The following is an 18,201-nucleotide window of genomic DNA, read 5'->3' as shown; positions in this document are numbered from 1 at the left end:
TTATTCCTGTCCAGCCTGACCCAGCTCTGCTGACCCCAGCACTCAGGGGCACTGACTACTGGCAACACTGTCCCAGCAACAGAAAGGCTCCTTAGGCTTCACTACAAGGTGGGTGTGACACTACAGCTAGTGTGGGACGGTGACAGGCAGGCTGGACTTCAGGGATGACCCTGCAGAGGAAGACTTACTCAGACGTGGGGGGCGGGGTGCAGGAGGCTCCGTTTGGAGCCACTCCTCTCCTGGAACACCCCACTTCCCTTCCTGCAATGGGCCCTGCCCTACATGCTGCTTGCTAAGTCTTTGCTGTGGTTTGCTGTGTGGCTCTGCACCCATCACTTGGTCCCTCTGGGCCCCACTTTCATCATCTGCTCTAAATGCTCTTCTGAAAGCTTCTTTGTAAATTGGGTATTTGGGGGATGGCATCCCGTGTGTCTGAGTTAGGACAAAGGAAGGGACCAAGCCAGGTACCACGCAGGGCCCAGCCAAGGCCTCCACTCACAGATCAATGCTGGAAGGCTCCCTGGAGGAGGCGATGCCCTGGCAGGTCCATCAGCCCCTCTAAAGCCTGGGGGAGATCCAGAGGGACAGGACAGCTGGGAGAGCTGAGAGTGGCCCAGTCACCTGCCTCCAGCGGTTGCCTCATTGCAGTGACAGCTGAGGCAGCCGGAATCAACCGGGACCCCAGCCAGGACCCTGCTATTCACATGTCCACTGGTTCTGTCACGCCAGCTCTGTGTTCACTGACAGAGTCCTGAGGAGGAAATGCGATCAGGGCTTGGGGCAGTTGGGGTCCATCCCATTGCACCCTTGGTTTGGGGCCTTCTCACCCCAGTGTAGCCCTAAAGCCAGCAGCCTCAAAGTGAGGTGGCAAAGGCAGAGGTGAGACATTATTTTGGGCTGGAGGACAGAAAGGGGAAACTGAGGTATGACACTGTGTGCCAAACCTGGGTCAGGTTTTGTGCCAGGAGTCTCATTTACTCTGGGGACTGGTATCCGTTCCATTTTAAAGATAAAGAAACTGAGGCCCAGACAGGGTAAAGATCCATCAGAGCCAGGCATGGCAGCACAGGCTTGTAGTCGCCAAACTCTGAGGCTGAGGTAGGAGAATCTCAAATTCAATCCCCACCTGGGCAGCTTTTACAATTTAGTGAGGCTTTGCCTCAAAATTAAAAAAAAAAATGTAAAAAGGGCTGGGGGACGTAGCTCAGTGCGAAGCACCAGGTTTAATCTCCGCCCCGCCCCCACACCTGGGTGAGGGCAGCAGAAACCCAACCTGATGAGGGGTCACCCTAGAATAGGATAGGGGCCCCCGACATGGGGCCAGCCCCAGAGGGCGACGTGCTGACCAAGAGGCTGGGAGCCTGTGTGTCCCGGGCCTCCGGGAGAGCTCGGGACCTGGGGGAGCTCAGATGGGGTCGGGTCTGGGGACCTAGAGTACCCGCTTGGCAGGGAGGCGCTTCCCGGCGCTGGCTGAGCGGGCGGCCCGACCATCCCTATCTCCGTTAGCGCGGCGCCACCTAGCGGCGTTCCGCGGAAGCGGCGGCGAGGCTTCCCGAGTTCCTGCAGCCGGGGTCTCTAGAGAGAGGGGAGCTGGCAGGGCCCACCCTGATACCGGGGCCGTGACCGCGGGGCGGGGGAGGCTGGCGGGAGGCAAGCGGGCTGTCACAGCCTTGCCCTGGCACTGACCTTGCCCCAGGTGCTTTAGTGTCTTTGCTTAGCTCCAGCTTCCCTGGGCAGGAGCTCCGCTGAATCTGATCATAGGGGCTGCGGCGAAGGCAGGGGGTGGGGGTGCAGTGTTTACATCGGTTAGGAAACCCCGATATCCGGTGAGGGGATCTGTGGGTAGCCTGAGGCTCAGGGGCGCTGGGAGCTGGATAAAGAGGTACAGGCTGCAGCCACAGGCCCAGGGGAGGTTGTGAGGTGGGGCCAGAGGCAAAGGGTCCAAGGAGTTGGAAATCAAGAACCTCTGGCCATCAGGAGCTGGAGGAGCTCCTGCCCCAATAAGACCCTGTACACCTATCAGTATGGCCCCCCAGGCACCATACTTTCCTCCTCCTGATATCCCTGCCTCCTTCCCATCCTCTGTTGCTGAGAAACAAGAAGAAATGCCAAGCTTAAGGCAAAGAAAAGGATGTATACTTGCAATCCCAGCACACCGGGAGGCTGAGGCAGGAGGATTCCAAGTTCAAGCCCAACCTGGAAAACTTAGCAACTTATCAAAATGAAAACTAAAAAAAGAACTGGAGATGTAGTTCAGTGCTGTCTTCCTGGGTTCAACCCCAGCAGCAGGGGAAGAAAGAAGAAAAACTGAGCCCTGGAGGTAAGAGGCAGCCCCGGTGATCTGTGCATGGGGACAGTGTGCGGGCTCCTCAGCCGAGGGGAGGTTCCTCTGGCCCTGCAATGGACTCCATGCTGGCTGGAGCAAGCCGAGTCCTCCCCAAAGGAAGCCTGGTGGCGCTGGGCCTTTGGTGCTCCTACTGCTGGGCTGCAGGTGGTGTTAGGCAGAGACTGGGGCCCAGAGGAGCCCTGCACACCTGGCAGCGATTGGGGTGGGAGGCCAGGCCCCCCACGTCTGCTAGGATGAGAGGGTGCTGCGTGTGAGTGCAGTCTGGGGGCAGCCGTGTGTCAGGTTCGGCGTGTAAATGTGCGTGTGCCGTGGCACCTGGCTCGCAGCTGTGGCTCTGCGTGAGCAGCCGGGCAGGGCCGCCTGCTCTGCACTCTGGGAGCCCCACCCTTCCTGCCCTCAGCTCCTCCCCCAGGCCCAGGTCCCTCCATCCTGCCCCCACCCCGGGGCCTTGTTCACATGATGTCAGGCGGAGGGCAAGAGACAGGACCTGGTGGGAGCGGGGTGCGATTCCACAGGCTGAGGGGGCCTGGACACCCCGCTGCCGCCGTGGGGATGTGGCTGGGTGGAAACCTTGCCTGCTGAAGTCTTGGCCATGACTGGGATCTGCTTCCTGGAGAGGAGCTGGCTGTCAGCACAGGTGCCACATCTCTGCAGGATGTTGGCGGGTGAATGGGGTGCTGGCCGCACACTGCGCTGGTCTTCTCTACCCTCCTGGAAGCTGTCATGCCCAGCTGGCTGAGCACAGGGGGACCGTCCCCGAGGCGGAGCGCAGCACATGCTGGACGTGTGCACCCCGTCCTGTTCAGCTCCCCACGGCCCCTCCTGACGAGGTGAGAAGGAACCTCAGAGAGCCGGGACATCTCTGTAACCCCAGAGGCCTCTGCCTGGGAGAGACTGAGGTTCGGTTGGAACCCCAGGCTGTGCAGATGCTCTGTGCAAACGCACAGGCAAGCAAGTGGGGTCTGGGCCCTGGTAGAGGAGCTGTGGCCCCCCACCCAGCTCGGGACGTTGTGGGTAGGCCTTACTGTGTGTGTGGCCCACAGCCCTCCTCTGCTTAGGTGTCTGGGGCATGTCGTGCCCCTCTGAGGACTGGCACTGTCTGGGGACCGTGCCATGAGGAGTCTTTTTGTGTTGTGTTGGGTTTTTGAGAAAGGGTTTTGCTGTGTGCCACACCACTCACTGCCTTGGTGGGTTCTGGGGGTTGGGGAGTGATTTTCTTAGGGCTGCTCCTGGTGCAGGATTCGTGTGCCTCGAGCACTACAGCAGGCGCTGTGCCCCTGAGCCACAGCCTGGCCCTGTCTCCCTTGAGAACAGCTCTCCATTGGCAAAGGCGCCCCCTCCTCTCCTGCCAGAACTCCACTGTCTGTGGGTGTCCTTCCTTCCTGCACCCCCAGTGTCTCCCACAGGCCTGTGGCAGCTCAGAGCCGAGGCCACTGAATGGGGCCCAGGCGGCTGTGGGCCTCTGGCTTGTCACCGGGGCTCTGGGCGGTTCTGGCCAGGGAGCTGTGTGCTCAGAGCTGGGCTGTGAGTTCTGAGTCCTCTTCTGGGCTTCTGGCTGCCCCGTGGCTCAGGGGAGCCCCGCTGGCCCCCTTACTCTTTCTTAGCTTCCTCTCCAAAGGGAAGCCATCCCTGGGCCATGCGCCTGTGGCCTCTTAGCTGACCTCACAGACCTGGAACCTGGTCCTCTCTGCCCCTTGCAAAGTGGCCTTCCGCCTGCTGTGTGCCTGGGCCGGACCAGTCATTAACCTGCTGCACCCGCCCTGCTGCCCTCCCAGGGATTGAACCCAAGTCCGGGCACTGACCTACGTGCCACCCTTTTCTTAATTGTTTTATTTCCAGGTTCTCAATAATTTACCAAGCTGCCCAGGCTCCCCTCCAACTTTCGATCTTTGGCCTCAGTCTCCCAAAATACTGAGTTTACAGGTGGCTCCACCATGTTCGGCTTCATTAACCAACTTTTAAACATTAAAGCTGCTTTTTTAAGTTAAACGGAAGGACTAGAAGCTTTCTGATACAGAGAATGGGTAGATATTCAAAGTGAGGGAAACTCTAGGTGCCCTGACCTACTCAGTACTCAGGTATAGGGCATCTAGTTGGTACACTGTACCCCCAACCCACCATATTATTATGTCGATTCGAGAAAATATAATCCATGCGCATCTTGCTGAAAAGAAATTTTAAAAAGAAACCAAAGAAATAGAGAAGAGAAGCAGGTTTTTAAAACTGAGGCCAATAGTCTCAATGTCAAAAAATGGGTAGGGACCTAGGCATGGCTGTGCACACCTGTCATCTCAGCACTCTGGGAGGCTGAGGCAGGAGAATTGCAAGTTCAAGCCCAGTTTGGACCACTTAGTGAGATTGTGTCTCAAAATAAAAGAAAAATAAAGCAAAGCAAAACAAAACATGCAGGGCTGGGGACGTGGCTCAGTGTGAAGGCCCTGGGCTTAACCCCCAGTTCCCAGGGGGAAAAAAAGGTAAAAAACAGACTTAGGAGAGAAACGGTTTGCATGAGTTGCTTGAAAGTTGGAAGATATTGGGGCAAAACTCAGAACCCTGCTGTGTTCTCTTGCTGGAAAGGAGGGGTGAGGAACCCTGGGAAATATCTCGTCTTTGTCTGGTGAGCTCTTCCCTAGATGGTTTTAGTGTATACTTATACACATAAAAGAGATGATGATGAAAAATATATGTATTTATGTTTATGTGTATTTTTGTAAAACACAGACACTTACTTTTCTGTATTTACAAGCAGTCCAAGGCTTATGTGGTGGCTCCATAATGTCAAGGTGTCATTTTTATCTTTCTGTTCCAACTTGCTCAACAAGTGACTTCTAAGTTGAAGATGGCTGCCACAGTTCCTGCTGTCATTTCAACATCCCAGTCTGTGGGATGGGATCGGGAGGGAGGGGGAGAAAGGGAATTGCAAAGGAGAGAGGAAAGAAGGGAAGAACTTACATATGCCTTTCCTTATTCTTTTTCTAGTTTTTGAAAATGGTGGTAAAAATGTAACATAAAGCTTACATCTTATGATGGCACCAAGTATATTCATATTCTTGTGCAATCATATAATTAAGAAGAAATGGAGGTTCAGAGAGGTTGAGTGTCCTGCTCAAGATCACACAGCCACATCTCATGGGCACACTTGAGGACTTCTGTCTGAGGTGAGTGTGCTGTTTTCATGAGCAATATAGGGGCCGGGTCCCCAGTATTTCCATGACCTTAGGCAGACAGAGAAGTCCACCTAGAGTGGGCACCCTGGGGACCTGGTCAGCCCTACGGACGCCTCCCTTCCCTTCCGGAAGATGCAGGAAGAGGCAGGACCAGGATGGACTCTCTCTACGTGGATTTGGCCGCCCGTACTAGAACGCAGAGCTACCATGGGACACTTGGTGGGCGTGGTGCAGCTGCGCATGCACGCGTGCGTGTGAGCCTACGCGGCGCTGGTCGGTGCGTGCTGTCCACGCAGCGGTGTGCACGCGCGCATGCGCCCTGCATTCCTGGAAGCCCGCGCTCAGCCTGTGCGGCGCCGCCGTGGGCCGAGGCTCCCACCCGCACGGGCCGCCGGGCCGGGCCGCGGGCACTGCCAGCTGGGCCGGGAGGAGCCGCGTCTGTCCTGGTGTCGTAACAGGGGCCTGGCACATGAGTCAGCCGCCAAATTAACCCGAGTTTCCCCTGGGGAGAAATGAAATGTAATCAGTTATTACATTCTGGGCATTTTAGCGAATAAACTCATCCGGGTTTTTATTTTGATATGTTTCGAGGGGTGCTACAGATGGGGGAGGTTGGTGGCTGCTCTGAGGGGGTTGCTGGGAGCTGCCCCGAGGCTGGGATCTGGGAGTGGCAAGACCTGAAAGCAGGGTTCCTGGACACCCCATTCCCCCCGGGGAGTGGATGAAGGGCTTCCTGGGCCTAAGCAGGGCTGGCGGGACGGGTCTTGTCCTGACCAGCAGAGTCCAGCTGCGAAGATTCCGCTGGGCCCGTGTGTGTGTGTGTGTGTGTGTGTGTGTGTGTGTGTGTGTGTGGGCTGGCCTCAAACTCGAGATCCTCCTGCCTCGGCCTCCCAAAACACTGGGATGACAGGCGTCTGCTTCATACTCTTGCATTTCATCTAGCTCGTATCCCTAAGTGGGCACAGGGTGCACAGGACCCCACCTAGTCTACTCTGGGACGAGGCCTTGCTGTTTTGGCCTCTCAGGAAGGCTGTGTGTCCTGATCAATGGTGGGGACTGGAGAGCCAAACCAAGTCTCCTTGTGGTGGGGGCAGGTGGCCCTGCGCATCAGCCTCTGGGTCTTTGGCACCTCCCCGCTCTTCTGGAGCTCTGCCCTCTCTCGCGTCAGGAAGGCAGAGAGACACCAGGGTTAACTGGGGCTGCTCCGGATCATGGAATTATAAGCGATTTTTTATTTCTAGCTTCGTGCTTTTTTTTTTTTCATGTTCTAAATTTTCTGCAAGGAGTGCATAATGGAAAAATTAAAATCAAAAGCAGCTCAGCCACAATTTTCAAGTACAGGAAGACTTGGGGACGCTGATGACTGGACTAAGTCTTGGCAGCTTAATGACTCACCGAGACCCGTCTCAAAAGATGGAAGTGGCTAGAGATTAGCTCCGTGCAAAGGTCTGGGGTCAGTCCCCAGTACCACGCCAAAACAAGGCGGGAGTTGGTTACCAGTCCCTTCGCTTCAGTCTCTCCTTTTTATCACAGGTTAAGCCACTGAGTTACTGATTTGCATTTTAGTTTTTGAGACAGGGTCTTGCTAAGTTGCCCAGGTGGACTCCAACTCTCAGTCCTCCCGCCTCAGCCTCCAGAGTAAGGAAAACTATGCCTGGCTTTATATTGATTTTTAAATTGAGAATGTGGGAAGTGAAGTTCTCCACAAGCAGACCCCAATCTTCTTGGCACTAGGGCCTGGTTTCGTGGAAGACAATTTTTCCATGACCCAAGATGGTTTCCAGATGACCCAAAGGAGTGTGTCCTGGATTCCGTACCTGGGCAGTTCACAGCAGGGCCTGTGCTTGAGATGAAAGAGGCGGGGCTCAGATGGTAATATGGGTGATGGAGGAAGCTGGGGACCCAGATGCAGCTTCCCTCACTCACCTCTGACCCCCATCTGTGTGGGCAGTTGAGGGCTTGGGGACTCCTGTGATTGAGTGGGATTATTCATCCACCCACTTCACAGCTGGAAATATCAAGTCCGGAAGGCATCCTGACCTGTGGCACATGTGTCATGCATGGCACAACAACATGAGAGTGTCTTGCTGCACAGTGGCCTCAGCGTGGCCATCTCAGCCTCCTCTCCCATGACAAACCCCACGCCCTGCTAGGAAGCTGGGTAAAAAGGTTTTTGTCAGGAATTCACTGGCAGTTTCCTGATAAAACAGCAGGGCCACGATTGGTGTGAGCTGCGGGTGTCCAGAGGGCCTCCCAGCTATCCTGGCTTGTCCCTCTGGCCAGGTTGGGGGGGTGATGGGGCTGGATGACCTCCTGTGGCCTCTGGTGGCCCAGACATTCTCTGTCCCCTTCTGGACTGTTTTTCCAATCACCCCGTGAATCTGAGTGAGGCTGTCTATTCCTTTGGCGACTACCTTTCAACTGAAGTTATGGTTTTATAAATAATATATACGGCGGGTCGGTGCTGGGAAAGGACGTTCATTCCGCTCTGAAATATTTATAGCCTGGAGCGTCTGCTTACTTTTCTTCAGAGTCATTTTTTAGTGCCTCGTGCTGTGGAGCGCGACAGCCTGGGTCATCTTCAGGAAGCAGGGACTAGGAGAGCCTGCTCAGCCCCCAGGGCCTGAGGCATTCTGCGGCTGCCACTGGGGAGGCGGCAGCTTCAGCTGAGGACTGCTCCCCAGCCCGGACCTCCTAAATTATCTCAGGAAAGGCTCTGGGCAGCGACAAGAGTCCCCACTGCTGGCCTGGAAGGTGGTCTCCAGCACGGGGGTTTGAACAGTAACCAATTGGAGCTTTCCAGCTGCTGTCTGACCCTGTCCTGAGGCCTGTCCTTGGGAATGGCTGTTAAAATTCTCCTTTTCCAGATGGGGAATCTGGGGTTTGGAGGGGCTAAGGATTTGCTTGAGGCCACGCTGTCACCAAACAGGAGAACCTGGTGGGCAGGCGGACTGCCTATCCCAGTCTTCCCTCCTGCACCCAGCCCGGTCCCTCACTCAGCAGTGGCTGGGGTGGTGATGGATTCCAGCTCAGCTTCCAGGGCAGTGTCTGCTCGTTCGTGAATTCCTGGGAACTTGGATTTGGGGGCACTGGATGGGTGCCCTTGCATTGCAGTCCCACTGCTGGGATTGGAGTATGGTTTGTCTCCTCCCAAACTCACACTGAAATTTGATTGACTTTTGTGGCAGAGTTGAGAGGTTGATCTCTTAAGAGCTGACTAATCTTTCTGAGGGGCGAGTGCCTGGGTAGGGTCTCTCAGGAGTGGATGCATTTTCATGAGAGCAAGCTGTTATAAAGCCAGCCTTCCCCTCCTGTTTTGTCTCTTCTTCCCCTCCTACATTGCCACTTTATGGAATGGGGCCTGCACCAAAGCTGAGCAGATGCTGTTGCCATGCTCTTGAACTTCCTGGTCTATTAAACCTTTGTTCCTTAGAGGTCATCCTGCCTCTGGTATTTTGTTATAGCAGCAGAAAATGGTCAAAACTTAGGGCAACAAATACATACATTCCTAGATGCACTGAGGTGGTTCAGATAGAAACTAAATTGAAGAATGAGGTGCTATAAACACCTGCAGGCATCTTGTTCAACTTCCACAGTACAGATATAAGATAGAGACAGGGGATTTGCCTAAGGCCATAGAGATGGTGGCAGCCATCTGGTCAACCTCTTCTCCTCCATAACCCTTTCTTTCTCTCTCCCTCCTTTCATTCTTCCCATTCTCCTTCCATCTCTTTTCTTTCCTTCCTTCCTTCCTTCCTTCCTTCCTTCCTTCCTTCCTTCCTTCCTCCCTTGTCTGCCTGTGCCTTTCTTCTTCCTCTTCTTCTTCCCCTTCCTCCTCCTCCTCTCCCTTCTTCCATTTTTGGTACTACTAGGAATTGAACCCAGTTCCTTTGCACTGAGCTATACCCCTGGCTCTTTTTAATTTTTATTTTGAGACAGAGTCTCACTAATTTTCCCAGACTGGGCTGGAACTTGGGGTTTTCCTGCCTGAGCCTCACAGAATGCTGAGATTACAGGAATGTACCATCCTGCCTGATCAACTGCCTTTCATACAAAAGAAAACTGGAGTCGGAGGGGGAGAATGTTGCTCAGGGTAGTGGGGATGGAGATGGGGCTCTGTCCCTGCTGGGTCTGGCCATGAGCCGGCTGGGGAGCTGAATCACTTGAGGCTGCACCTACGGACCACACACTGTGCTTCCTGGCTTGCTGGCTGTGGGTGGCGGGGGTGGAGGTGCACACGATGCATGCATTTATGTCACCAGCACGGTGCAGTGGTGAGGAGAGCACTGTCTCCCGCTGCTTTCTCACCTTCTCCTTTGGGAACAATGACTTGTGTTCCTGGAAATTGGTCATTCTGGGTAACCTGAGGGCAGAGAGTGCCTGAATCATCACCTGTGTCAGAGAAGGATTGCAAAAATAAATGAACGACAGTGTTTCTGAAGGTGCCAGCTCCCTCCTGAGCCTGGGGGAGCAGTCAGGCAGCCTGGCCCTGGTTGCCACTGAGAACCACCCAAGGCCAAGCTGAAGCTCACTGCTGCCACTGGCTTGCTGGGAACCACTGTTCTAGAAGAAGCCCCTGCCATATAAGGAGTTGGATTCCTCTGATACCACCATTTTTTTTTAGTCCTTTTGCTGCTACTATAATAAAATACCAGAGGCTGAGTAATTTATAAAGACAAGAAAAGTATAGCTCACAGTTCTGAAGGCTGAAAGCCCAGACTGCATGGTACTGGCCTCAGTGAGGGTCCTTGGCTGCATCACATTATGACAAATGGCATCAGGACAGGAAGAGTGTGTACACACAAGTAGGCAGAAAGTCAGCAAAGCAGGGACTTTTTCCAGAACAATTTGCTCTCACAAGAGCTAGCCCAGGGCTCCACCATCAGGCACAGGGAGCCGTCAAGCACAGTGAGGAAGCATCCAGATTTTGGCTCACTGAGGCCCCAGGTGATTTCAGCAACTGTTGTCACCTAATTGCAACATAAATAACTGCAGCCCAGAACCACCTGCCAGGCTGAACCCAGCCAGCCACACAGAACCATGAGAGAGGAAACAAGACAATTTGCAAAGCCAAGTTGCTCTGGGGATGCTTGTTATGTAGTGGTAGACAATTAGCTTGTACACCTTATGCTACTGGTATCAGCTGAAGGTACCAGGACTCTGGGTGACCGCTGGCTGCAGCATCAGCCTCCTCCCAGACAGGATGGAGACCAGGAAGCCCTTCAGGGTCCAGAGAATCCTTGTGTCCTCTGAGATGTGCTCTCTATTCTGGCTAAGAAGCCGCTCCTGAAAACACATCCCCTCAGGGGAAACAGCCCTACAAGGCTGAGCTCAGCCTGGGAAATTTAGCGAGACCCTGTCTCAAAATAAAAAGTGCTGGGGGTGTAGCACATAACTCAGGCCAGCCCGCTTCTCAAGAGAGGTCCTCAGGTGAGTATGTCCCCTGAAGCCCCTCACTGCCAGCCTTGGGTGACCCCGCCAGCCTGTAGCTGACCAGAGTAGAGCAGGGGGCCTGCCCATGGCTCCCGGAAGGCTTTTTGATAACCCTGATGGCAGAATCACTTTCCAAGCCACTTTTGCAGAAATATTTTAGTACAAAACATACACCAGTTGTGGGGATGCACACTTTTAATCACAGCACTCAGGAGGCTGAGGCAGGAGGATTGTGGCTTTAAGGACATAACGAGCTACATAGGAAGTTCAAAGCCAGCTTGGACTATAGCGTGTGAATTTGTCTCAGAAAAGAGCCAGAAACCCCGCCATACTTCGAGAGGCCATGTATGTTACTGTCACAGCTACTGTGCTTGGGGTGATGATTTTACAAACTCACTGGAACTTCTTATCTGCTTAGGAAGGACAATGGGCATGGTGGACAGAACAATGCCCCTCCACGGTAGCAAAAAGATACCCGCATTTTAATGTTGGGGACCTGGGGGTCTGTTACCTGAGATGTTGGGAAGAACCGGGACTTTAATGAGGACTTGGGGTACAGCACAGTGAGTGGCAGAGCACTGGCCCCATGTGTGTACCACCCACCTACCTCTGCAGCATGGGCAGGTAACTGTGTTTGTTGCCAGGTCTGGCATCTGCAGCATGCGGAGGTCACCATCAACCTGCGGCTCAGGGGGTTCGTGGGCACTTCCTGCTTCAGGGCTGAGGTGCTCTGGGGCTTGAGATGATGTCTGTGTTCTCTGGAGCAGAAGGGCAGGACCCGGGAACGGGAGCCACACCTGTGGAACAGAGGGAGTGTGAGAGTCAGGGGTCCCCCTGAGGGGCTGGAAGCCCATCAGAAGATGGGCTCTGGAAGTCAGATGCCCGGAAGTGGCCAGTGTGTGGAGGTGCGTGAGCCGGAAGTTCAGTGATGATGTGCTTGGGGTCAGTACCCGGAGGCAGGACAGGACAGGTCCTGGGCCCAGTGGTCACTGGCAAGGCTTGGCCTTGGGTAAGAGCCTTCTTAGCAAGTCGTGCCAGTTATCCTTCCTGCCGCAGGGGTGATCCTGCAGAAAGTAGGGGCCTTAAGCCACCAGGCGGAATTCCCTCCAGTGGGGGGCAGGGCAGGGTCAGATTCAGCCTGCGAGGCTCCTGTGCTCACTCTGTCTTCCATGACATCTAGCCATTTATTTATTGATATAATTTTGGGGGAAGGTGCTGGAGATTGAACCCAAGTCTCCGCACTGAGCCACCTCTCTAGTCCTTTTTCACTTTTTATTTTGAGACAGGGTCTCAGTCACTAAGTTGCCCAGGCTGGGCTCCAACCTGGGATCCTCCTGCCTCAGCCTCCCAGAGCGCAGGGATCCTAGACATGAAGTAGTATACAGGCTGGCTCTGTTGCTTTTCTGGCGAGGCAGTCAAGATAGGGAGCCTGTGAGCACAGCTACTCATCTCAGGGCAGCCAGAAAGCAAAGGGAAAGACAGAAGTGGAGCGGGGAGGGGTGTTTCCCAGCAGCCCCCCTGAGGCCACGCCCCCAGCGGCCGAACTTGCTCCCGCTAGGCCCTGCCTCCTAAAGGAGAAAACCTTCAACAAATGGGTCTAGTGGGGCTTTAGCAAGGTCCTGCAGGGGATATCTAGTGCCATTCTGGTTCTTCAGGAGGAAGGTGCACACCTGGGTTCAAGTCGATTGTCTCCATGGAAACCATACGTACACACCTCGCACTCTGGGCCTGTCATACCTCCACCGGGGAACCCATCTGTGCTCCTGAGTCCTCATTCGTTTGGAAGGGTTGGCCTGGCTCCTGGGAATAAACAGATTCTTCAGGCTGGCCCCAACATTGACATGGTTCATTAGTGGGAAAGACAAATTGGTGTGTTTGAATTTGGTGTTTTTTCCCAGATGGCATTCATTTCAGGAGACAGTTCGCACGTCACTGCTGAAACAAATTTCCCACAAACAAGAGTGCGTCCCTGTTTGGCAACCCCTCACCCCTGCTTTTCTCAGCCTTGCAGGGCTGGAAGAGATTCTTATCTCATGCCTGGACCTGGCCAAGCCCATCCCTGCTGGGTGGGTGTGCAGCCCCTGCTTACATACTTCCCCTGATGGGGAGCTCGCTCCTCTAGCTGGCTTTGCTATTTGAACCCATATCTCACTCCCTCCTGCCTCTTGGGGTCCCAGACTGTGTCCTGTTTGCCTCTTTTTCCCTGTAGACAGTCACTGATCCCCTGTACTTCACACTCAAGTCCTGTCCACCCAGGAAAACTGCTTTAGCTTTCTGTTTATCCCTCATGCCGCATTGCTGCTGCTCGCTGGAGACAGGTCCACTCATTCCTGTGTGCATCCCGATGCACTGACCACTGCTTGAGCGGGCTCAAATCAGAGGTGGGTGGGAGGAGCATGAAGATGACCTGGAGGTCCTGCCAGACTCCTGAAGGCCCTGGGCTCTGCATTAGTCTGTTTTGCTGGTTTAGTTGTTGTAACAAAATACGGGGGGGGGGGGGGGGGAGCGGCGGCAAGATTGATTTATTGCTATACCTGTAATTCCAGCCACTTAGGAGGCTTAGGCGGCACAAGTTCAAGTCTAGCCTGAGCAACTGAGTGAGATTCCATCTCAAAATAAAAAATGAAAACAACGAGGGTTGAAGTCCAGGTCAGGCTGCCCATTGGTCGTGGGTTCAGCCCCTGGAGAGGGCTTTGTGGCTGCATAGCAGTGAGGTGACAGATGGCATCGTGGTGGGACTACACATTTGCAAAGAGAGTGTAGTCACATGGCGAGACAGAAGCCAGAGAGACTCAGGGGCCAGCCCCCCCCCTTTACAGCAACTCACTTCTTTTTTTTGTTTGTTTGTTTTGTGTTTTTGAGACAGGGTCTCGCTATGCAGTTCAGGCTGGCCTTGAGCTCACTTTGTAGCCCAGGCTGGTCTTGAACTCCTAGTTGATCCTCCTGCCTCTGCCTCCTGAGTGCTGGGATTACAGGCGTGCACCACCTCGCCTGGCAACAACCCGCTCTTGAGGAACCTGACTGAGGTTTTAGAGAGCAACATTAATTCTTTCTGAAGGCAGCAGCTGGGGACCTGGCTGCCTGCAAGAGCTCCCACCTCTCAAACGTTCCCCCACCAAGCTTCCAGGATTGCCATTCATCCGATGGACTGGATGTGGGGGACACACTTAAATCCTGTTCAAACCATGGCAGGATCCCTGGCGGCCCAATTCCCCTCCTTATCACCCTCCCTCACCAAGGACATTGGCGTTCTGGTCACAGGCCTCCTCCACCTGGTGGCCTCAGAGGTCCAATAGCCCAGCCAGTGGCTTCCTTACAACTAACTCAGCCTCCTCCCCAAGCTGTGACATCACAGCTTTGTTATCAGCCAGGGCTTGACTCCTAACATAGAAAAACATTTTAGGAAAAAAAAATGAAATATTAAATGAACAAATGCACTGGGTTAAAAAAGAAGATGGCACGGAGGGATTTAGGTCATGCAAATGAGCAGAGGTGGCTGCCTGCCTGTCTCCCTGCCATGCCCCTGGGGTTTCCCTCCTGTCTCAGAAGCGAGCACATGTTCCTTGGACCAACATTATGAGTAGCAGGCAATAGAAACCAGCTCTGGATAATTAAGTAGAAGTGGACTGGGAGATTCCTAAGATCAGTGGGAGCCTGCAGGGCCAGGTGTCAGGGTACACACCAGGGAGCAACACCCCAGTGCATGCTCCAGCATCAGCCTGACGGGGACCCCAACTATGCAGAGCCTGGATGCTGCAGCTGGTGACACCAGCATCCTCAATGCTGTGGTCCCTGCTAGTTGCATCTAGAAGCTGAGTATGGCCACCCCAGCAGCCTCCAGCTCTGGCAGCCTGAATGGAGCTGGGCAGCACCTGCTTCTGCATGCGATGGGCTTGTTTCATATTCAAGATGAGCAGGCTGATTGGTTGAGCCAGGGGGGGATCCAGGGTTCAGTGGAGGAAGGCTGGGAGGCTTATTTGCCGATCACTTTCTAATGGTGGAGGAGGATTCCTAAAGAATAAAGGGGCCCAGAGGTGGACTGACCCCTAAAGACGACAGACATTGACCATTTTGGCATTTTGTGATTTATCAGTTGGGTTTTGTTGCTGTTGTTTTTGGCACTGAGAATTGAACCGAGGAAGTGCTCTACCATGAGCTCCACAGCCAGCACTTTCTATTCTTTAAAATTTTGACACAGGGTCTTGCTTAGATGCATATATAGCCTTGAACTTGCAATCCTCCTGCCTCAGTCTCCCCAGTAGCTGGCGTTACAGGGATATGCCACTGCGTCTGGCTATCATTTTTTGAAAATTTCTGAGGATTTCTTGGCCTAAGAACAGAAGATTTACTTAATTTCTCTCCCCAGCCCTGTCCCTCCTTCCAACATAATTATTTCACCATTTTAAAGGCAGTGCAGTCATCTTCAGAATGTTAACAGCTTTGATTATTGAGAACCCGCTGCTGGAGGGAAGGACACGGAGATTTCTTACATTCGTGTGCTCTTCCTCCTCCTTCCCGTCCAGCATCTGTCATTTGTACTTTTCCATTGGTGTGGTTGAAAATATTTGCATTCTTTAACCTTAATTAAGTCTTCTTTCTTTGCTTTGTCTATGGGCTGATTATGAAGTTGGGAATAAATAAAGTGCTTTCAATGTCATGATTATGCGGATAGCACTCCCTGTGAAACCCAGCGGTGGTCTAAACTTGCTGTTGAGTCCAGACTTTATTTTTTTCGTACTTTCTAAATGCTGGCATTTTTTATTGTTTTTGTTTTTTTGGGTTTTTTTTTTTTTTGCTTACTTTTATTGCATCCTGCATTCCTGTGATGTTTTAGGGAACTGTCACATCTGGGGTACACAATCTCCCAGAGGTGCTTCTCATGGGTATCGGCTACTCTCCCTCCTCCTTGCTTACCTGGACCCATCATCTGGGGACTTCCACGTGCAGCTCCTCCAGAGTGGGACCATAGTTGTCTGCATCTTATTGCTGATTACTTAGACTATTCACTGTTTTCTTCTTCTAGGAGGAATGGGCAGGTGACACATGTCTCAAAGACTTTACATGTCTCAAAAACCATTTGGTCCTAAGGTTTCTTGTTAGTTTGGTTGGCTATAAAACACTATGTTAAGAATAATTGACCCTCATAACATGGACAACATCCAGCTTAAGGCTTCCATGGCTTCTGAGCTCCTCGGTGATGATGGCTGTGTTCCCTACCGGGGTCTGACTCCATGGGTCTGCACAGCAAGACCTAGCCCACCCACCTCCCAGCCCACCTCCTTCTCTTTGTGTACCGCTCCAAGGCCACCTGCTAGAGCTCATCCTCCAACCAAGGATTGTCTTTCATCCTCTTTGCTTATTTAAGCTCTGCTGATTGTTAGTCCTCTGTAAAGCATTGCTTCCTGCAGGGAGGGCACCCCCATCTCATGCAGCAGGGCTGCCCCTTCTTTGTGCCCACAGCCTGTGGTGTTCAGGCACGATGGCCCATGCTCGGTGGCTGGGTCTGTCCTGTGCAGTGCCTAGGATGTGTCCAATGCTCATGGGAGCTTTGCTGAGCAATGCACAGAATCGCTGCGTCATGGCTTCAGGATCTGGGAGTTGGGAAGGCCACTCACAGGAAGAGTGAGATAGGGTGGCTGGCTGAGGTGCTGGGGGTGCTACGGGTGGGGACAGCCATCCTAAAGTGTCCTTTTGTTCCTGTTCGTCTGGAGGTCATCCACTGTTTCATCTTGTTCCTTCAGAGCCTTCTTTTCTTTGGACCTGCAGCTCCGGCTGAGGGTCTGACCTGCCAGGATACCCACCCAGGGCTGGGGGCAACAGGAGGGGCTCAAGGAGGGGAACCCGGCTTTCGTCGCAGCTTACCATTGGGATTGGCCATTCTCTGGCTGCCACAATGTCGCACAGTGGAGTCAAGTGGCAATAGCAGCTAGGCAGGGATGGGGAGCTTAGCCCCTCAGAGCAGGTGTGGAGGCTGCAGGGGGCTCCCTCCGAGAATCTTTGGGGTTCCTGCCCTTCCCAGGGTGGCACATCCCACCTTGGTAGACACCTTTTACAACCATGAGTTCAGGAGTGATTGTATGCAGTAAAATGTGCCTAGTTGAACGTACAGTGAAATAGTTTGGGCCAACACATCAATACCAGAGTGATCGATACCAGAGTGAAGGCCTAGATCACTTCACCCCAGATAATTCCCTCAGACCCCTCTGCACTCACTCGTCACCCTGATGGCCAATTGTCTGGTTTCTCTCCCACAGAAGCAACTTTGTTGTTTGGGAGGATTTGATTTGTGATGCTGGAGATCAAACCCTAACATTTATTATTATTTTTTAAATTTTGAGACAGAGTCTTACCAAGTTGTTGAGTTGCCCAGTTTAGGCTCAATCTTGTGACCCTCCTGCCTCAGCCTCCCTGAGTGCTGGAATCACAGGTGCATACTACTGTGCCAGGCTTCCTTGTGATCTCATCTGCTCTTTGGTTTATTTTTTGGTGTGTGTGCATGTGTGTATGTGTGTCTGTGTCTGTGTATCTGTGTGTGTCTTTTTGAGACAGGATGTTGCTATGCAGTTCAGGCTAGCCTTGATCTCACTTTGTAGCCCAGGCTGGCCTCCAATTCACAGTGATCCTCCTGCCTCAGCCTCAAGTTCTGGGATTACAAGCGGGCACCACCACAACTAGCTCTTTGGTTTAAGTTTTGAACACATCAGTGGGCTCATTTCCTCTGGTCACCCAGAAGAAATGGGTGAGATTTGCACACAGAAAGGCACATATATCTGTCCCTAGCAAAACTATTCCTAATAACCATGAACAAGAAGTAACTCACCAGTGGAGTAGTGGTTTAAACACAACATGGTCTATGATTCGGCCATAAAAAGGAATGAAACATGGATGAGTCCCAAGAACACCATGCAACCGTGTCTGGTGGCATGTGTTTGTCACCTCAACACTCTCAGGGACTGCGGCAAGGTTTGAGGCCCAGCATGGGCAGCTTAGTGGCTTAGCAATACCCTGCCTCACATTAAAAAGTAGAAAAAAAGACTAAGGATGTAGCTCAGTGTAGAGAGGCTGAGTTCAGTTCAAGGCCTTCCCTCCCTCACCAAATGCTAGAGAAACAAGCCTGACACCAAAGACCACACAGTCTACGGTTCCATTGTATGAGCAGATTTGAGACAGGAAGTCACTTATTTTCTAGGGGCTCAGAAGGAGGAGGAAGAGGGGTGCCATCTAATGGGGATCGAGCTTCTTTTCGGGGTGGTG

General features: G+C 53.1%; 1 protein-coding gene across 2 annotated transcripts in view; it reads left to right on the top strand.

Annotated features, from left to right (window-relative positions):
- Window positions 1–2,814: 2,814 nt before the first annotated feature.
- The window catches only part of Myl10 (myosin light chain 10), a 37,749-nt gene continuing 22,362 nt past the window's right edge, over window positions 2,815–18,201 (top strand). For both annotated transcript variants that reach the window (XM_063234252.1, XM_063234250.1), the window contains exons 1-2: window positions 2,815–3,177; window positions 5,327–5,505. The gene's annotated coding sequence lies outside the window, so the exon portion shown is untranslated. The remainder of the gene's footprint in view (window positions 3,178–5,326; window positions 5,506–18,201) is intronic.

This window comes from Cavia porcellus, unplaced genomic scaffold (assembly GCF_034190915.1).
Source record: "Cavia porcellus strain 051 isolate PalLab524CR breed Dunkin Hartley unplaced genomic scaffold, mCavPor4.1 scaffold_23, whole genome shotgun sequence".
Classification (NCBI taxonomy): Eukaryota; Metazoa; Chordata; class Mammalia; order Rodentia; family Caviidae; genus Cavia; species Cavia porcellus.
The sequence above is the reverse complement of the archived record's forward strand: the minus strand, read 5'-3'. Positions and strand labels throughout refer to the sequence as shown.